Source organism: Ovis aries, chromosome 4, assembly GCF_016772045.2.
Source record: "Ovis aries strain OAR_USU_Benz2616 breed Rambouillet chromosome 4, ARS-UI_Ramb_v3.0, whole genome shotgun sequence".
Classification (NCBI taxonomy): Eukaryota; Metazoa; Chordata; class Mammalia; order Artiodactyla; family Bovidae; genus Ovis; species Ovis aries.
The window spans coordinates 111,532,891-111,550,538 of NC_056057.1; the positions used below are offsets into that span (position 1 = coordinate 111,532,891).

Consider the following 17,648-nt stretch of genomic DNA (forward strand, 5'->3'; position numbering starts at 1 on the left):
TGATGTCTTTTGATTAAAAAAAACAATTTGCTTAAGAAAAGTGCATTGAAAAAAAAAACCTTTAATGGCTTTGTTACCCATGTCTTAATATTATCATCTTTGCATACCTTTTGTCAGGTTAGAAAATGAGTTAGAAAATGATGCATGTTACCTCTCCTAAAACTGCCTGCTTAGGTTTGTAAAACCTGGAAATACATAGTCTTTCTATAAATATAAAAGTATGTCATCTGGTCAGTCTTCTACAGTGGATGACCTATTTTTAAATTATCTTTATACCTGTTCATTTTTTTTATAAGTTTGTTGCTTTCCATCATGATATTCCTCTGATCCAATGATCTGGAGATTTAAATGATTAATAGCGATGAGCAAATCACTTGCATATGCAACCCAGATGCCCTGCATGTTTCTGTAGTAATTACAGAGTCACTCCATACACATAAAAGTTCTGTAAGTCAAACAGTAGGCATGTTTCCCAAACTCATTTGCCTTTAACCCTGGAGCCTCATTATAACACAACTTGAGATGACAGGAAATCCAGTGAGGCATGTCACCAAAAGCGGTTTCCTACTGGAAGTTCCAAGAAAAATCCATTAAATGTTTTCAACTTTAATACTAATCAATGGCACAACCTCTAAGAAAAATTTAATAGGGAGATTATTAAAGAGCATTTTAATGGGAATATAATGAAAACACTGAATCACATTGTTTAAAAAGCCAAAATGGATATGTCTTGGCTTAATGAGTTTTGAAAGAGGAGAGGTTTGGAGAATAAGTATGAGTTTAAAGAAAAGAGACAAGAGTAAGAAACAAGAAAATAGATACAGAGAAGCAAAAAAGGGAAATTGATAAGAGAAGATAAAGTGATAATATTCTTGTTCTTAATAATAGAATAACAACTTCTATTAATATCTTCATTCTGATAAATTTATGGAAAATACTTAAGCTCAGACTCTCTCCCTCATGAAACTCTTATCAAATAGTTGTCATCAGGGAAACAACTGATTTCACCTGTAATAGGGCAAAATGTCAAAGTAAAGTACAGGCTAAACCCCAGCAAAGTATTCTTCCAAGATTTTAAAAAATAAGTGAAAGTGGTAGTCACTCAGGTGTGTCCAGCTCCTTGCAACCCCAAAGACTGTAGCCCACCAGGCTTCTCTGTCCATGAAATTCTCCAAGCAAGAGTACCAGAGTGGATTGCCATTCCCTCCTCCAGGGGACCTTCCCAAGCCAGGGATTGAGCCCAGGTCTCCTGCAGGCAGATTCTTTACCATTTGAGCCACCAGGGAAGTGACCCACCCCCACCAAAAAAAAAAAAAAACAAAAAAAACCAAAAAGAAACATATGGTTAATTCTTGACTGTTAGCCTTTTCTACTGGGGTTGGATTTATTCTCACCTCTGATGTGACTGGGAGAGCTGTTGTCATGGAGAGAAAGCAAACATCAGTGAGTTTAACTATGTCTGCAGTTTCACATGTGTTCTGGCCGTTAGCAATGCTGTTGCTTGTTATCTGCATGTCTTTAAACACTCAAAGAACTCTTCCTCCAGTCAGCCCCTTTCATTCACTGTTCACAGAGGCTTCAGGGTCCCTCTGTTTCATTTATTTCTTTTGAGTTAAGTGCTGTTCCTCTTAGTCTTTAAAACTCCTAAGTTTTATGTCAATTTTTTCTAAAAGATTTTTCGATATGGCCCATTTTTAAAGTCACAGAGGGTAAGATGGTTGGGTGGCATCACCGACTCGATGGACATGAGTTTCAGCAGGCTCCAGGAGTTAGTGATGGACAAGGAAGCCTGGTGTGCTGCAGTCCACGTGGTCACAAAGAGTCGGACACGACTGAGTGACTGAATGGAACTGATTGAGTTTTTTACAATATTGCTTCTGTTTTTTTTTTTTTTTTAATGTTCTTTTTTTGGGGGTGGGGGTGGGGAGTGGCACATGGTTGCATGAGGCATATGGGATCTCAGTTCTAAAAACAGGTATTGAACCCACACCCTTCGCATTTGAAGGTGAAGTCCCAACCACTGGAATGTCAGGGAATCCCCTGAGATATTTATGTTTTTATATGAATCCTTTTATCGAATATTTTGTCCAGTGTCTGTTAGCATGTTGAATGGGTAAAGGGGGAGTGGACAGTGACTGAAATAGAAGAACATTAAAGAGAAACATCCATTTCCATCATTTTGGTTTTAGAAAATCAGTGGCCAGCTCTAGCAGAGACATGTAAGCAGTGTAAGAATGATTTTGGTACATACATGCACATATGTGTTTGAGTGTAGGGAGAGCGGTGAATTTATATATGCTATATTTATAAGTAATTATTTTATCTCACGTGCATGGCTTATTTCACCCTATACATATTGGCCACTGACATTTTCTATTTCATTTAAATGGAATTCCTCATAAAATGGATAGTGCCCAACAGCATTTAATTCTTGTTCCTCGAAGAACAATTTAAACACAAAGTGTAGGAGATATTAAACATGGCCATTTATGCTTTATTTAGTAGAAAACCACTAAAAAAAAAACAAAAAGGTCATGCCTTTACTGTAATGCAGCAGAGTTTGGACTGTGCACAAAAATTCCTGTTTGCCTCCATGACTCACCCTCACCCCAGGACTCTTATCTTCATTCTCCTAGCTGACATTCCAAAACTTTTCTAAATTTCAAGGGGAAACATTATCAAATCATCAAGCAGTTGTTGCAAATTTGGGGGGAAAAAAGAAGTCTTAATTGGATCTTGGAAAATAAAGACAAGGATGTCATCTCTAGCAGGAAAAGAGACTATTTCTTGTACAAATATTAGAGCTTCTCTGTGGCACCTCGCAAAATCAAGAGTTTTGAAATTATTAATAGAAAGCTAAAAGTTAGAGAAAAACACTTCTAAGAGTTCCAAAGCTCTTTTTTAATGTTATAATTTGAATATATAATATTTACAGGGTAAATAACACCCTATTATTAACAGAGTGATTCAAGCGACGAAAGACTTAGCAGTCACTCTTCCAAACCAAAGCAATTTCTAAAATATTATTTGAAAAAATATATAGCAAAAGGTTTAGCAGTGGAATATTGAGAGTCTATGTCAGGTCCAAAAGCCATCTATCTGTTCTGAAAAGCAAGGTGCCTTCTCCTAGCATGGTGCCAGGATTGTCTACCCAAAATATGTTAGCTCTATGACTCAAAAGGAGCTTGATTCCTACCAGGGCCATGTGGGAGCCATACTGTTCCCACTGTTGCTGCTGGGTAAACAAAGTTAGGAGTTTTAGGAGTTTAATTGATCAGGATCCTGTCCCTCCTACTTTATTGTCTCCATCAATACTAAGCTTTGCCCTTTGCTTTGTTTGTCAATGACTATAAAAGTTGTGATGCAAGACAAAACCCTTGAGAGTCCCTTGGACTTCACGGAGATCAAACCAGTCAATCCTAAAGGAAGTCAACCCTGAATCAACACAATAATGGATGCTAAAGCTGAAGCTCCAGGACTTTAGCCACCTGTTGCTCCAATGAGCCAACTCATTGGAGAAGACCCTGATGCTGGGAAAGATTGAGGGCAAAAGGAGAAGGGGAGAGCAGAGAATGAGATTATTAGATAGCATCAGCAATTCAATGAATACGAATTTGCGCAAACTTCAAGAGGTAGTGGTGGACAGCAGAGCCTGGTATGCTGCAGTCCCTGGGGTTACAAAGAGCTGGACACGACTTAGCCACTGAACAACAGTGAGTGTCCTCTTTCCAAGCCTTCACATGCTACGCATAAAACCATTAAAAATTGCAGTCACTGTCATTTACCACAGAGCCACTGGAGAAAAAGCACTTTTGTCTGTTTTTTTTTTTCACTTTGTCTGAAAATTTGCCCCCACTTTGTTTTTGAATTTTAGCTTGATTTAGCCAGTATATTCTTAACCTAAGCATTCTGATTTAGCAATTGACTTTTTTAAAATCTTGAACTCTTCAGAGTTTCATCGAATTTAGTTGTAAGATACAAAAACTGGAAGCAAGTCCTTGTTTTAAATCTAGATATTGGGTTGGAGTTAACTAAATTTGGTAACTTTAAATATGTAAAAAAATTGATTACATTTAATGCATTCATTCAACCAGACATTATAATGGAAGTCTTAGTCATTCCATCATGTGCAACTCTTTGCGACCCCATGGACAGGATCCTCTGTCCCTGGAATTCTCCAGGCAAGAATACTGGAGTGGGTGGCCATTCCCTTCTCCAGAGGAAGACATTATAATGGTGGATTTATGCATTCATAAATGCTAGGTGCTTTCTGGATAGCAAATTTGTGAGTTATACAGAAATAAAGGCTTATATTGTGTTGCTGTGGATAGTCACAGGTGATGGCGTTGAGGTCATGTCTCAGTCTGAAAATCTTTATCTAATATTTTTTGGGGCAGGATACCATCCCTCATCCTGCACCCCAAGTTTCTTAGGTTATAGTGAGAAGGCTGTACCAAAAGATGTTCAAAATGTTTGTTGTGTAGAGCAGTGAAGGGAAGGGACAGAATATTTCTCTTTATTTCTCTATATTTTGCTGCCTTCCTCACTGGGGAGAAAAATGAGCTACATCAATAAAGGGAGCAAGAAAATATGGAATAGGAAGTAGGGTGAGTCCTTCCATGACCAAGCAGGGAACCCCGTTTTTCGTAAGTCCATTAACGCTATTGTAACCATAGGACCTTGTTCTCTTTCCAGGCCTGGGTCAATGTGACCAAGTAGGTGCTCAGAATATTCACTGTTTTAAATCAATTAAGCAAAAACTTAATATATGGTAACAATAAAAGCTAATTCCTGATCCTGCTTTAAGGGTACTGTTAATACCTTCCATGCCTTAACTCATTCAGTCGTCACAGTTCTGTAAAGGATGCTACATTCTCACCTTTACCTTTTGACAATCAAGAAAACTGAGGCTTGGAGATGTGTTTTATTGAAGGTCACATAACTTAAAGCCACAGAGCAGGAATTAGAACCCTGGCAGTGTTAAGTAAAACTAGGTCAACTGTTCCAGCTACTGTGAACCAGAGTTAGTGGCACTTAAGACACAAAACTCCCTCCATTTGAGATGATCTTAATTTAATGAGATATAAGAAAAAAATGTGTATGTTACAATTTATGTATGTACGTTTGATATTTAAAAGATCTGTGCTTTGGTGCTAGACTAAGTAATAGCAAAAAGAGTGGGAAACATAAAGTATTATAGCTGAATGTGGCAGTACTCTTATACTTGCTCAAGACGTCCATTCATCCTTAATGGCCCTGGGTCTTTAATGCCATGAATGTGTCCCTTAATTCACTGAGAAAAGCAATTTTGTCCCCATGTTCTAGAACTAAAATAATTCAATCTTACTAATTATGTTTGTTTGAACCTTTTTTGAGGCACTAAGAATATAGGTTAATTATTATTCTATCATCTCATAAATCATTTTGTTGGATTCTACTTCTACAAGACTCCATAGAATAAATGTTTATTATTTTTAAAATTAACAATATGGCTAATGATATATGGTGTTTATAATATAACAGTTTTCCTCTAATCTAACTTGCAAATTTTGACACCTTGTAAATAGCAGCCCATAGTGTTCACATATAAAATATTTTAGCGTCTATGGATTTTATGTTTTAAAATTCTCTTTGTGACTGTCCAAGAGATAATGTGCTAAAGTAATCAGGATGTATGAATGTGCTTCTAAAATTCAGATTCTGCCATTCTAGAACCTGATTTAAAACCCCAAAATAAAAATGAATGTAAGCTTGACCAAGTTAGCCATAATAAGAGATGCTTAATTTTGGAGCTGAAGGGAATCTCAGAGCTTACCATTTTCCTGCCTTCATTTTACAGGCCCAGACGGTAAATTGATGTCCCCGAGGGCAAATAAAAAAGGGTTGGGTCTGAGGTCTCTGGGTTCACGTCTAGAGTTTACCTGCAGTCTGGTGGGATGGTCGTGATGGTATTGGTTCCACTCCACACTTCGTGGGTCATGAGGAAGGTGACATCATCCTAATAAATCTACTACTACATGCATTTTATTCCCCTGGAATGAAAATGTGTGCTTTGCTTCTAGATCTACATTAAGAGAAATTCAACCATTGACATTTTAAGGACTTAACTGACCTACTATAAATAGCATTTGTAACAACCTTATATCTGTCATGCCTTGGGAAGTGCATAAATTGTTAGGATTGACCTAGACTATAAAAAATGTCAAATGCAGAAAGTTGAAAATAGGATGTGTAGGCACTGTGTCAAAATGTATTCTATTTCCAAATTCAATTCTTTTCTTTTTAGCTCTTCAAAACCAAGCCAAGGCAAACCAAACAGACAAAAAATCTTTCCAAAAATTCCTGTGAATTTGTAACATTTGCCCTTTTGTTTCCTGAATTCAAAAATGATCCCCCCTTTGTGAAGTTACAAAACTCTGCAGCTTTTCTAATTCTAATTTTAAAAGCTCAACTTTTATCAAGAGAAACTGTCAATGAAACCCTTGATTTATGTTAGGAAAATAAATTCAAAGTTTAAATTACACAATAATACATGTTATTGAACATTATACAGATTATAAAATAAAATTATACAGAAGAATATCTAAAATTCTTAACATATAATATCAGCTTCCAGTTTATTTTTATTTTTATTTTCTGTTTTAAATTTTACTTTACAATACTGTATTGGTTTTGCCATACATCAACATGAATCTGCCATGGGTGTATAGGTGTTCCCAATCCTGAACCCCCTCCCACCTCCCTCCCCATACCATCTCTCTGGGTCATCCCAGTGCACCAGCCCCAAGCATCCTGTATCCTGCATCAAACCTAGACTGGCAATTCATTTCTTATATGATATTATACATGTTTCAATGTCATTCTCCCAAATCATCCCACCCTCTCCCTCTCCCACAGAGTCCAAAAGACTGTTCCATACATCTGTGTCTCTTTTGCTGTCTTGCATACAGGGTTATCCTTACCATCTTTCTAAATTCCATACATATGTGTTTTTCTTTCTGGCTTACTTCACTCTGTATAATCGGCTCCAATTTCATCCACCTCATTAGAACTGATTCAAATGTATTCTTTTTAATGCCTGAGTAATACTCCCATTGTGTATATGTACCACAGCTTTCTTATCCATTCGTCTGCTGATGGACATCTAGGTTGTTTCCATGTCCTTACTATTATAAACAGTGCTGCGATGAACATTGGGGCACGTGTCTCTTTCCATTCTGGTTTCCTTGGTGTGTATGCCCAGTGGTGGGATTGCTGGGTCATAAGGCAGTTCTATTTGCAATTTTTTAAGGATTCTTCACACAGTTCTCCATAGTGGCTGTACTAGTTTGCATTCCCACCAAGAGTATAAGAGGGTTCCCTTTTCTCCACACCCTCTCCAGCATTTATTGCCTGTTGACTTTTGGATTGCAGCCATTCTGACTGGTGTGAGATGGTACCTCCCTGTGGTTTTGATTTGCATTTCTCTGATAACGAGTGATGTTGAGCATCTTTTCATGTGTTTGTTAGCCATCTGTATGTCTTCTTTGGAGAAATGTCTATTTAGCTCTTTGGCCCATTTTTTGATTGGGTCGTTTATTTTTCTGGGATTGAGCTGCAGGAGTTGCTTGTATATTTTTGAGATGAGTTGTTTGTCAGTTGCTTCATTTGCTATTATTTTCTCCCATTCAGAAGGCTGTCTTTTCACCTTGCTTATAGTTTCCTTTGTTGTGCAGAAGCTTTTAATTTTAATTAGATCCCATTTGTTTATTTTTGCTTTTATTTCCAGTATTCTGGGAGGTGGGTCATAGAGGATCCTGCTATGATGTATGTCAGGGAGTGTTTTGCCTATGTTCTCCTCTAGGAGTTTTATAGTTTCTGGTCTTACATTTAGATCTTTAATCCATTTTGAGTTTATTTTTGTGTATAGTGTTAGAAAGTGATCTAGTCTCATTCTTTTACAAGTGGTTGACCAGTTTTCCCAGTACCACTTGTTAAAGAGATTGTCTTTACTCCATTGTATACTCTTGCCTCCTTTGTCGAAGATAAGGTGTCCGTAGGTGTGCGGATTTATCTCTAGGCTTTCTATTTTGTTCCACTGGTCTATATTTCTGTCTTTGTGCCAGTACCATACTGTCTTGACTGTAGCTTTGTAGTAGAGGCTGAAGTCAGGCAGGTTGATTCCTCCAGTTCCATTCTTCTTTCTCAAGATTGCTTTGGCTATTCGAGGTTTTTTGTATTTCCATACAAATTGTGAAATTATTTGTTCTAGCTCTGTGAAAAATACCGCTGGTAGCTTGATAGGGATTACATTGAATCTGTAGATTGCTTTGGGTAGTGTACTCATTTTCACCCTATTGATTCTTCTGATCCATGAACATGGTATATTTCTCCATCTATTAGTGTCCTCTTTGATTTCTTTCACCAGTGTTTTATAGTTTTCTATATATAGGAGTTTAGTTTCTTTAGGTAGACATATTCCTAAGTATTGTATTCTTTTTGTTGCAATGGTGAATGTAATTGTTTCCCTAATTTCTTTTTCTACTTTCTCATTATTAGTGTATAGGAATGCAAGGGATTTCTGAATGTTGATTTTATATCCTGCAACTTTACTATATTCATTGATTAGTTCTAGTAATTTTCTGGTAGAATCTTTAGGGTTTTCTATGTAGAGGATCATGTCATCTGCAAACAGTGAGAGTTTACTTCTTCTTTTCCAATTTGGATTCCTTTTATTTCTTTTTCTGCTCTGATTGCTGTGGCCAACACTTCCAGAACTATGTTGAATAGTAGTGGTGAAAGTGGGCACCCTTCACTTGTTCCTGACTTTAGGGGAAATGCTTTCAATTTTTCACCATTGAGGATAATGTTTGCTGTGGGTTTGTCGTATGTAGCTTTTATTATGTTGAGGTATGTTCCTTCTATTCCTGCTTTCTGGAGAATTTTTATCATAAATGGATGTTGAATTTTGTCAAAGGCTTTCTCTGCATCTATTGAGATAATCATATGGCTTTTATTTTTCAGTTTGTTACTGTGGTGAATTACATTGATTGATTTGCAGATATTGAAGAATCCTTGCATCCCTGGGATAAAGCCCACTTGGTCATGGTGTATGATCTTTTTAATGTGTTGTTGGATTCTGATTGCTAGAATTTTGTTAAGGATTTTTGCATCTATGTTCATCAGTGATATTGGCCTGTAGTTTTCTTTTTTTGTGGCATCTTTGTCAGGTTTTGGTATTAGGGTGATGATGGCCTCATAGAATGAGTTTGGAAGTTTACCTTCCTCTGCAATTTTCTGGAAAAGTTTGAGTAGGATAGGTGTTAGCTCTTCTTGAAATTTTTGGTAGAATTCAGCTGTGAAGCCATCTGGACCTGGGCTTTTGTTTGCTGGAAGATTTCTGATTACAGTTTCCATTTCCATGCTTGTGGTGGGTCTGTTAAAATTTTCTGTTTCTTCCTGGTTCAGTTTTGGAAAGTTGTACTTTTCTAAGAATTTGTCCATTTCTTCCACATTGTCCATTTTATTGACATATAATTGCTGTTAGTAGTCTCTTATGATCCTTTGTATTTCTGTGTTGTCTATTGTGATCTCTCCATTTTCATTTCTAATTTTATTGATTTGATTTTTCTCTCTTTGCTTCTTGATGAGTCTGGCTAGTGGTTTGTCAATTTGATTTATCCTCTCAAAGAACCAGCTTTTGGCTTTGTTGATTTTTGCTATGGTCTCTTTTGTTTCTTTTGCATTTATTTCTGCCCTAATTTTTAAGATTTCTTTCCTCTACTAACCCTGGGGTTCTCCATTTCTTCCTTTTCTAGTTGCTTTAGGTGTAGAGTTAGGTTATTTATTTGACCTTTTTCTTGTTTCTTGAGGTATGCCTGTATTGCTATGAACTTTCCCCTTAGAATTGTTTTTACAGTGTCCCACTGGTTTTGGGTTGTTGTGTTTTCATTTTCATTCATTTCTATGCATATTTTGATTTCTTCTGTGATTTGTTGGTTATTCAGAAGCGTGCTGTTCAGCCTCCGTATGTTGGAATTTTTAATAGTTTTTCTCCTGTAATTGAGGTCTAATCTTAATGCATTATGGTCAGAAAAGATGCTTGGAATGATTTCAATTTTTTTAAATTTACCAAGGCTAGATTTATGGCCCAGGATGTGATCTATCCTGGAGAAGGTTCCGTGTGCGCTTGAGAAAAAGTTGAAATTCATTGTTTTGGGGTGAAATGTCCTATAGATATCAATTAGCACTAACTGGTCTATTGTATCATTTAAAGTTTGTGTTTATTTGTTAATTTTCTGTTTACTTGATCTGTCCATAGGTGTGAGTGGAGTATTAAAGTCTCCCACTATTATTGTGTTATTGTTGATTTCCCCTTTCATACTTGTTAGCATTTGTCTTACATATTGCGATGCTCCTGTGTTGAGTGCATATATATTTATAATTGTTATATCTTCTTCTTGGATTGATCATTTGATCATTATGTAGTGTCCTTCTTTGTCTCTTTTCACAGCCTTTGTTTTAAAGTCTATTTTATCTGATATGAGTATTGCTACTCCTGCTTTCTTTTGGTCTCTGTTGGCGTGGAATATCTTTTTCCAGCCCTTAATTTTCAGTTTGTATGTGTCCCTTGTTTTGAGGTGGGTCTCTTGTAGACAACATATATAGGGGTCTTGTTTTTGTATCCATTCAGCCAGTCTTTGCCTTTTGGTTGGGGCATTCAACCCATTTACGTTTAAGATAATTATTGATAAGTATGATCCCTGGGATTTCTTTGGAAGGAATGATGCTAAAGCTGAAACTCCAGTACTTTGGCCACCTCATGCAAAGAGTTGACTCATTGGAAAAGACTTTGATGCTGGGAGGGATTGAGGGCAGGAGGAGAAGGGGACGACAGAGGATGAGATGGTTGGATGGCATCACTGATTTGATGGAGGTGAGTCTGAGTGAACTCCGGGAGTTGGTGATGGACAGGGAGGCCTGGCATGCTGTGATTCATGGGGTCGCAAAGAGTCGGACATGACTGAGTGACTGAACTGAACTGATGATCCCGTTGCCATTATACTTTATTGTTTTGGGTTCTGGTTTCTACACCTTTTTTGTGTTTCCTGTCTAGAGAATATTGTTTAGCATTTGTTGGAGAGCTGGTTTGGTGGTGCTGAATTCTGTCAGCTTTTGCTTGTCTGTAAAGCTTTTGATTTCTTCTTCATATCTGAATGAGATCCTTGCTGGGTACAGTAATCTGGGCTATAGGTTATTTTCTTTCATCACTTTAAGTATGTCTTGCCATTCCCTCCTGGCCTGAAGAGTTTCTATTGAAAGATCAGCTGTTATCCTTATGGGAATCCCCTTGTGTGTTATTTGTTATTTTTCCCTTGCTGCTTTTAATATTTGTCCTTAAAAAATTGCAAATAGAACTACCTTATGACTCAGCAATCCCACTTCTGGGCATACACACCGAGGAAACCAGAATTGAAAGAGACACATGTACCCCAGTGTTATAATAGCCAGGACATGGAAACAACCTATATGTCCATCAGCAGATGAATGGATAAGAAAGTTGTAGTACATATACACAGTGGAGTATTACTCAGCCGTTAAAAAGGATTCATTTGAATCAGTTCTGATGAGATGGATGAAACTGGAGCCGATTATACAGTATACTAACACATATATATGGAATTTAGGAAGATGTATAACAGACTTTTGGACTCAGAGGGAGAGGGAGAGAGTGGGATGATTTGGGAGAATGACATTCTAACATGTATACTATCATGTATTGAATCGCCAGTCTATGTCTGACGCAGGACGCAGCATGCTTGGGGCTGGTGCATGGGGATGACCCAGAGAGATGTTATGGGGAGGGAGGTGGGAGGGGGTTCATGTTTGGGAATGCATGTAAGAATTAAAGATTTTAAAATTTAAAAAATAAAAAAACTATAAATAAATAAATAAATAAATAAATTTTGAGGGGAATCTCCAAAAAAAAAAAAATTTGTCTTTGATCTTTGTTAATTTGATTAATGTGTCTTGGGATGTTTCACCTTGGGTTTATCCTATTTGGAACTCTCTGGGTTTCCTGGACTTGGGTGACTATTTCCTTCCCCATTTTAGGGAAGTTTTCAACTATTACCTCCTCAAGTATTTTCTCATGGTCTTTCTTTTTGTCTTCTTCTTCTGGGACTCCTATAATTTGAATGTTGGAGCGTTTCATATTGTCCTGGAGGTCTCTGAGATTGTCCTCATTTCTTTTAATGTTTTTCTTTTTTCCTCTCTGATTCATTTATGTCTACTATTCTATCTTCTGCTTCACTAATCCTATCTTCTGCCTCCGTTACTCTACTATTTGTTGCCTCCAGAGTGTTTTTGATCTCATTTATTGCATTATTCATTATATATTGACTCTTTTTTATTTCTTCTAGGTCCTTGTTAAACCTTTCTTGCATCTTCTCAGTCCTTATCTCCAGGCTATTTATCTGTGATTCCATTTTTATTTCAAAATTTTGGATCATTTTCACTATCATTATTCAGAATTCTTTATCAGGTAGATTCCCTATCTCTTCCTCTTTTGTTTGGTTTGGTGGACATTTATCCTGTTCCTTTACCTGCTGGGTATTCCTCTGTCTCTTCATCTTGGTTATACAGCTGCGTTTGGGGTGGCCTTTCTATATTCTGGGAATTTGTGGAGTTCTCTTTATTGTGGAGCTTCCTCGCTGGGGGTGGTGGTGTACCAGTGGCTTGTCAAGGTTTCTTGTTTAAGGAGGCTTGTGTTGGTGTTCTGGTGGGTGGGGCTGGATTTCTTCTCTCTGGAGTGCAATGAAGTATCCAGTAATGAGTTATAAGATGTTAGTGGTTTTGGAGTAACTTTGGGCAGCCTGTATATTGAAGCTCAGGGGTGTGTTCCTGTGTTCCTGGAGAATTTGTGTGGTATGTCTTGCTCTGGAACTTGTTGGCCCTTGGCTGATGCTTGGTTTCAGTGTAGGTATGGAGGCGTTTGATGAGCTCCTATCGATTAATGTTCCCTGGATTCAGGAGTTCTCTGATGTTCTCAGGATTTGGACTTAAGCCTCCTGCTTCTGGTTTTCAGTCTTATTTTTACAGTAGTCTCAAGACTTCTCCTTCTATACAGCACCATTGATAAAACATCTAGGTTAAAGATGAAAAGTCTCTCCACAGTGAGGGACACCCAGAGAGGTTCACAGAGTTACATGGAGAAGAGAAGAGGGAGGAGGGAGTTAGAGGTGACCCGAATGAGATGAGGTGGGATAAAAAGAGGAGAGAGCAAGCTAGCCAGTAATCATCTGGACTGCTCAGAGATGTTCACGGAGTTATACAGAGTAAAGAAGAGGGAGGAAGGAGACAGAGGTGGCCAGGAGGATAAAAGAAGTGAATGAAAAGGAGAGAGACAGATCCAGCCAGTAATCAGTTCCCTAAGTGTTCTCCACCATCTGGAACACAGAGATTCACAGAGTTGGGTAGAGAAGAGCAGGGGGAGAGAGGAGAGAGAGGCGACATGGTGGAGAAAAAGGAGAGTCCAAAGGAGAAGAGAGCAGTCAAGCCAGTAATCTCGCTCTCAAGTAAAAATGGGTACTGAAGAATGGGTTTTTGAAGGTACAAAATTGATAAAAGATACCAAAAAGCAAAGATTACAAATCTAGAGTAGAGGTTGAATTTTCAAAAGTACAATATTAAAGAAAAGAAAAAGAAGAAAGTCACAAGAATTGTTAAATATATATATATATGAAGTTCGCTTTAAAAATAGAGTCTTTTTTGAAAAGTAATAGTAGGTTATAAAAAATGAAAATTAAAGGAGTAATAGAGGACTTAAAAATTTTAAAAAGTTTAAAAAAAGAAGAAAAAGAAAAGAAAAAAAATGAATGATCATAAAAATAAAAATAGTAAAGATATATCTAGGACTTTCTCTGGTGGTGTTGTGGGCAGTGTGGGGTCAGTTCATTTTCAGATAGTTCCTTGGTCCGGCTTATATTTCTCAAGATCTATAGGCCCCTTCCTATGTAGTCGGTACTAACGACAGGGTTTTAATCTATCGCACCTGTCACTTCCAAGGCGGTTCCCTCTGTTTTAGCTTCTTCTGTTTGCTGGTCTCTTCAGTGTCTGATTTCTGCCCTGACATAAGGGGGGCGGTCGTGGACACTTTTTTTAGGCTCACTTGTTCAGTCGCGCTGTGGGGTGGGAGGGACACTGCAAACAAATAACACTGGCGAGTGCTCGCAGTGTCTCAGCCACGCTGGGCCTGCCCCCGCTCACGGTGCACACCACTCAGGCTCTAGGTTGCTCTGCCAGGAACTGTCTGAGGCCGGCCTGGGCTGCATGCCCCTCCCAGGTCTAAGCTGCTCAGGCTCAGGCACTTGGGTAGTCCTCAGAGGCGCAGACTCGGTTGGGCCTGCATTTTGTGCCCTTCCCAGGTCCAAGTAGCTCAGGTGTTTGGTGAGCACGGTCACTGCGACTTATGACCTCTCCTGTCCCTGTTGCTCACTTTTCTGGATGTACAACTGGTGCACCTTCTCAGGCGTATGATGACTCTCCAGAACCCCAAGAAGTCTTAGTTAGCAAAGAAGCCTGCTTGCAGTTTGGTAGATAATGTCTCTCTGGGGCTGCGATTGCCCCTTTCTGGCCCTTCTGGCTCTGGCTGCCTGTCACCGGAGGGGGATGGTCTGCAGCCAGATAATTCTGTTCCATCCTTTGTTCTGTGTGCGGTCCTGCCTGTGTCTTATGTTAGAGCTTTTCGCGTGGTAGCTATCCCACAGTCTGGTTTGCTAGCCCAAGTTAGTTCACTCTGGTTACCCTTGGGGCATTCGGGCCCGATCCTTAAAAAGCAATGCAGCCCGCGCCTCCCTGCCCAGCCCCTGCTTGCTAGTGGTAGTGGATGCAGGCATCTGCGCTGCTTTTCCGCTGGGGGAGTTACCACTGGGCTCATAATCTGTGGGTTTTAATTATTTATTTATTTTCCCTCCCTGTTATGTTGCCCTCTGTGCTTCCAAGGCTCACCACAGAATCGGCAGTGAGAGTATTTCCTGGTGTTTGGAAACTTCTCCCTTTTTAAGACTCCCTTCCCGGGACGGAGCTCCCTCCCTACCTCTTTTGTCTTTTTTTTTTTTTTTTTTTTGGTCTTTTATATTTTTTCCTACCTCTTTTTGAAGACAATGAGCTGCTTTTCTGGATGCCTAATGTCCTCTGCCTCCATTCAGAAGTTGTTTTGTGGAATTTACTCAGCGTTTAAATGTTCTTTTGATGAATTTGTGGGGGAGAAGGTGGTCTCCCTGTCCTATTCCTCCACCATCTTCTCAAGTTTATGTATAGCCTTAAGTAAATTTAAGGTTTAGAGGGAAAATAGACTAATCTTCCCATCAAGTAGACTCAGTAAAGTCTGTATGTTTATGCTGCAGATTTCAAGAGGAGTTTTCCAGTAAGGTCAGAAAAAGTGGGTAATAATCAAAGGCTGGATAAACAAGAAAAATTCTGGGAAATGTAAATGGTGAATGTGGTTTCGAGTCTGTGTTTCCCCAGGAATCTGAATTCTACACAATGAAAAGAACTGCCTTCCACCCTCTTAGGGATTATGGCTGCACCTGCAGATTAAACTGACATGGGACAGATGAAAAGGAGAAAAGCATATACATTTTCGGTAGCTTTTATAGGTACATGGGTATCTTCTGAAGGCAAATGAAGACCCAAGGAAGCCATTAAACCCAAAAGCTTAACTACCATTTTAAACAAAGAATGATACATTTTAAGGATGTAATAAGTCAAAGGGCTTGGGCTAGAGGGCAGTTAATTGAGACAGTGATTAGGAAATATTTGGGGAAATTAATTGAAGATAAAAGGGTTTTAATTGGAGAAGGAAATGGCAACCCACTCCAGTATTCTTGCATGGAGACTCCTATGGATCAGAGGAGCCTGGTGGGCTATAGTCCATGGGGTTACAAAGAGTCGGACATGACTGAGTGACTTAAAAGCATGGGAATTTAATCAGGTTTTTAAGTTTCCAACTCCTGCCTTGCCTTTGTCTCCTAGGCTTTTTTCATAAGAATCTTGTTAATTCTCTTCCTGGGGCAGGGAAGGTGCCTGTTTCATCATAGTTTTTAGGACTCGCTTTTTGGTAGAAAGACGTCAGGCAGAGAGTCCTGCCTGCATCTGCTGTTTCTCAAGTGCCTTTGGTTCACAATAATCAATATACAAAGAGGCATATTTTGGGGTGGCATGTTCTGAACCCCTTTAACATTAATGTATAGTGAAGAAAGCTGAGCACCAAAGAATTGACGCTTTTGAACTGTGGTGTTGGAGAAGACTCTTGAGAGTCCCTTGGACTGCAAGGAGATCCAACCAGTCCATTCTGAAGGAGATCAGCCCTGGAATTTCTTTGGAAGGAATGATGCTGAAGCTGAAACTCCAGTACTTTGGCCACCTCATGCGAAGAGTTGACTCATTGGAAAAGACTCTGATGCTGGGAGGGATTGGGGGCAGGAGAAGAAGGGGACAACAGAGGATGAGATGGCTGGATGGCATCACTGACTCGATGGACGTGAGTCTGAGTGAGCTCTGGGAGTTGGTGATGGACAGGGAGGCCTGGGGTGCTGCGATTCATGGGGTCGCAAAGAGTTGGACACGACTGAGCAACTGAACTGAACACTGGATTTACTGTTTATAAAGTGTCTACTGAATTTTAATAATCAGACTTGGAAATCACAGAGATAGTTACAATAAGCATGTGAGAAGGAGAGGCTAGCCTTTGTTAACTGCAGGAAAGTCTCATGTGCTGAAATAAATGCACATTCAAGCAATGAGAAGTAAACAAAGGACTCCAACTGTAGAATGATGCCATGTAGCATCACTCTTACTTATAAAGAGATCGGAGGTTCCTTGTCATTTTCCACAGGAAAACTTAAATATTCATGGCTTCTGTTTTCACTGTCATATATGTGGTACTTTGAAAATATTCCTTTGTTTTCCTGTTTAAAGAAATGTTTGCGATGGAGATGCAGCCATAAAGAACAGACTTGTAGACGTGGGGGCTGGGGAGGCACTAGGGGGCGGGGAAAGAGAAGGGTGGGAAGAATTGAGAGTAACATGGAAACATACATTGCCTGTATGCCAAGTCATCAGTCATGCCCAGCTCTGTGTGAGTCTGTGAACTGTATGTAGCCTGCCAGGCTCCTCTGTCCATGGGATCCTCCAGGCAAGGTTATTGCAGTGGGTTGCTGTGCCCTTCTCCAGGGCATCTTCCCAACCCAGGGATTGAAACTGTGTCTCTGCACTAGCAGGTGGGTTCCTTACCACTAGCACCACCTGGGAAGCCCATATTCACACACGCATATAAATATATGCATATGTATGTATGTATGTATATATATATATGTGTGTGTGTGTATGTGTGTGTGTGTGTGTGTGTTTCTTTTTTAGGTAGAGGCTTATATATCCAGTAAATCAGTAAAGAATCTCAGATTTATAGTGTTTTCTGTCCTTTCTTCCCTCCTATATTTAGTGTACTATCTGCCTATAGTTATTTGGTAATAAGAGCATTGGGCTTTCCTGGTGGCTCAGACAGCAGGGAATCTGCCTGCAATGAGGTTTGATCCCTGGGTCAGGAATATCCCCTGGAGAAGGGAAAGGCAACCCACCCAGTATTTTGTCTGGAGAATCCCATGGAC

The 17,648-nt window shown here is 39.1% G+C and overlaps 1 protein-coding gene across 1 annotated transcript in view; it reads left to right on the plus strand.

Moving 5' to 3' along the window:
- Positions 1-17,648, plus strand: part of CNTNAP2 (contactin associated protein 2) — a 2,342,027-nt gene that overhangs the window by 993,354 nt on the left and 1,331,025 nt on the right. The gene's annotated exons all lie outside the window — the stretch shown is intronic.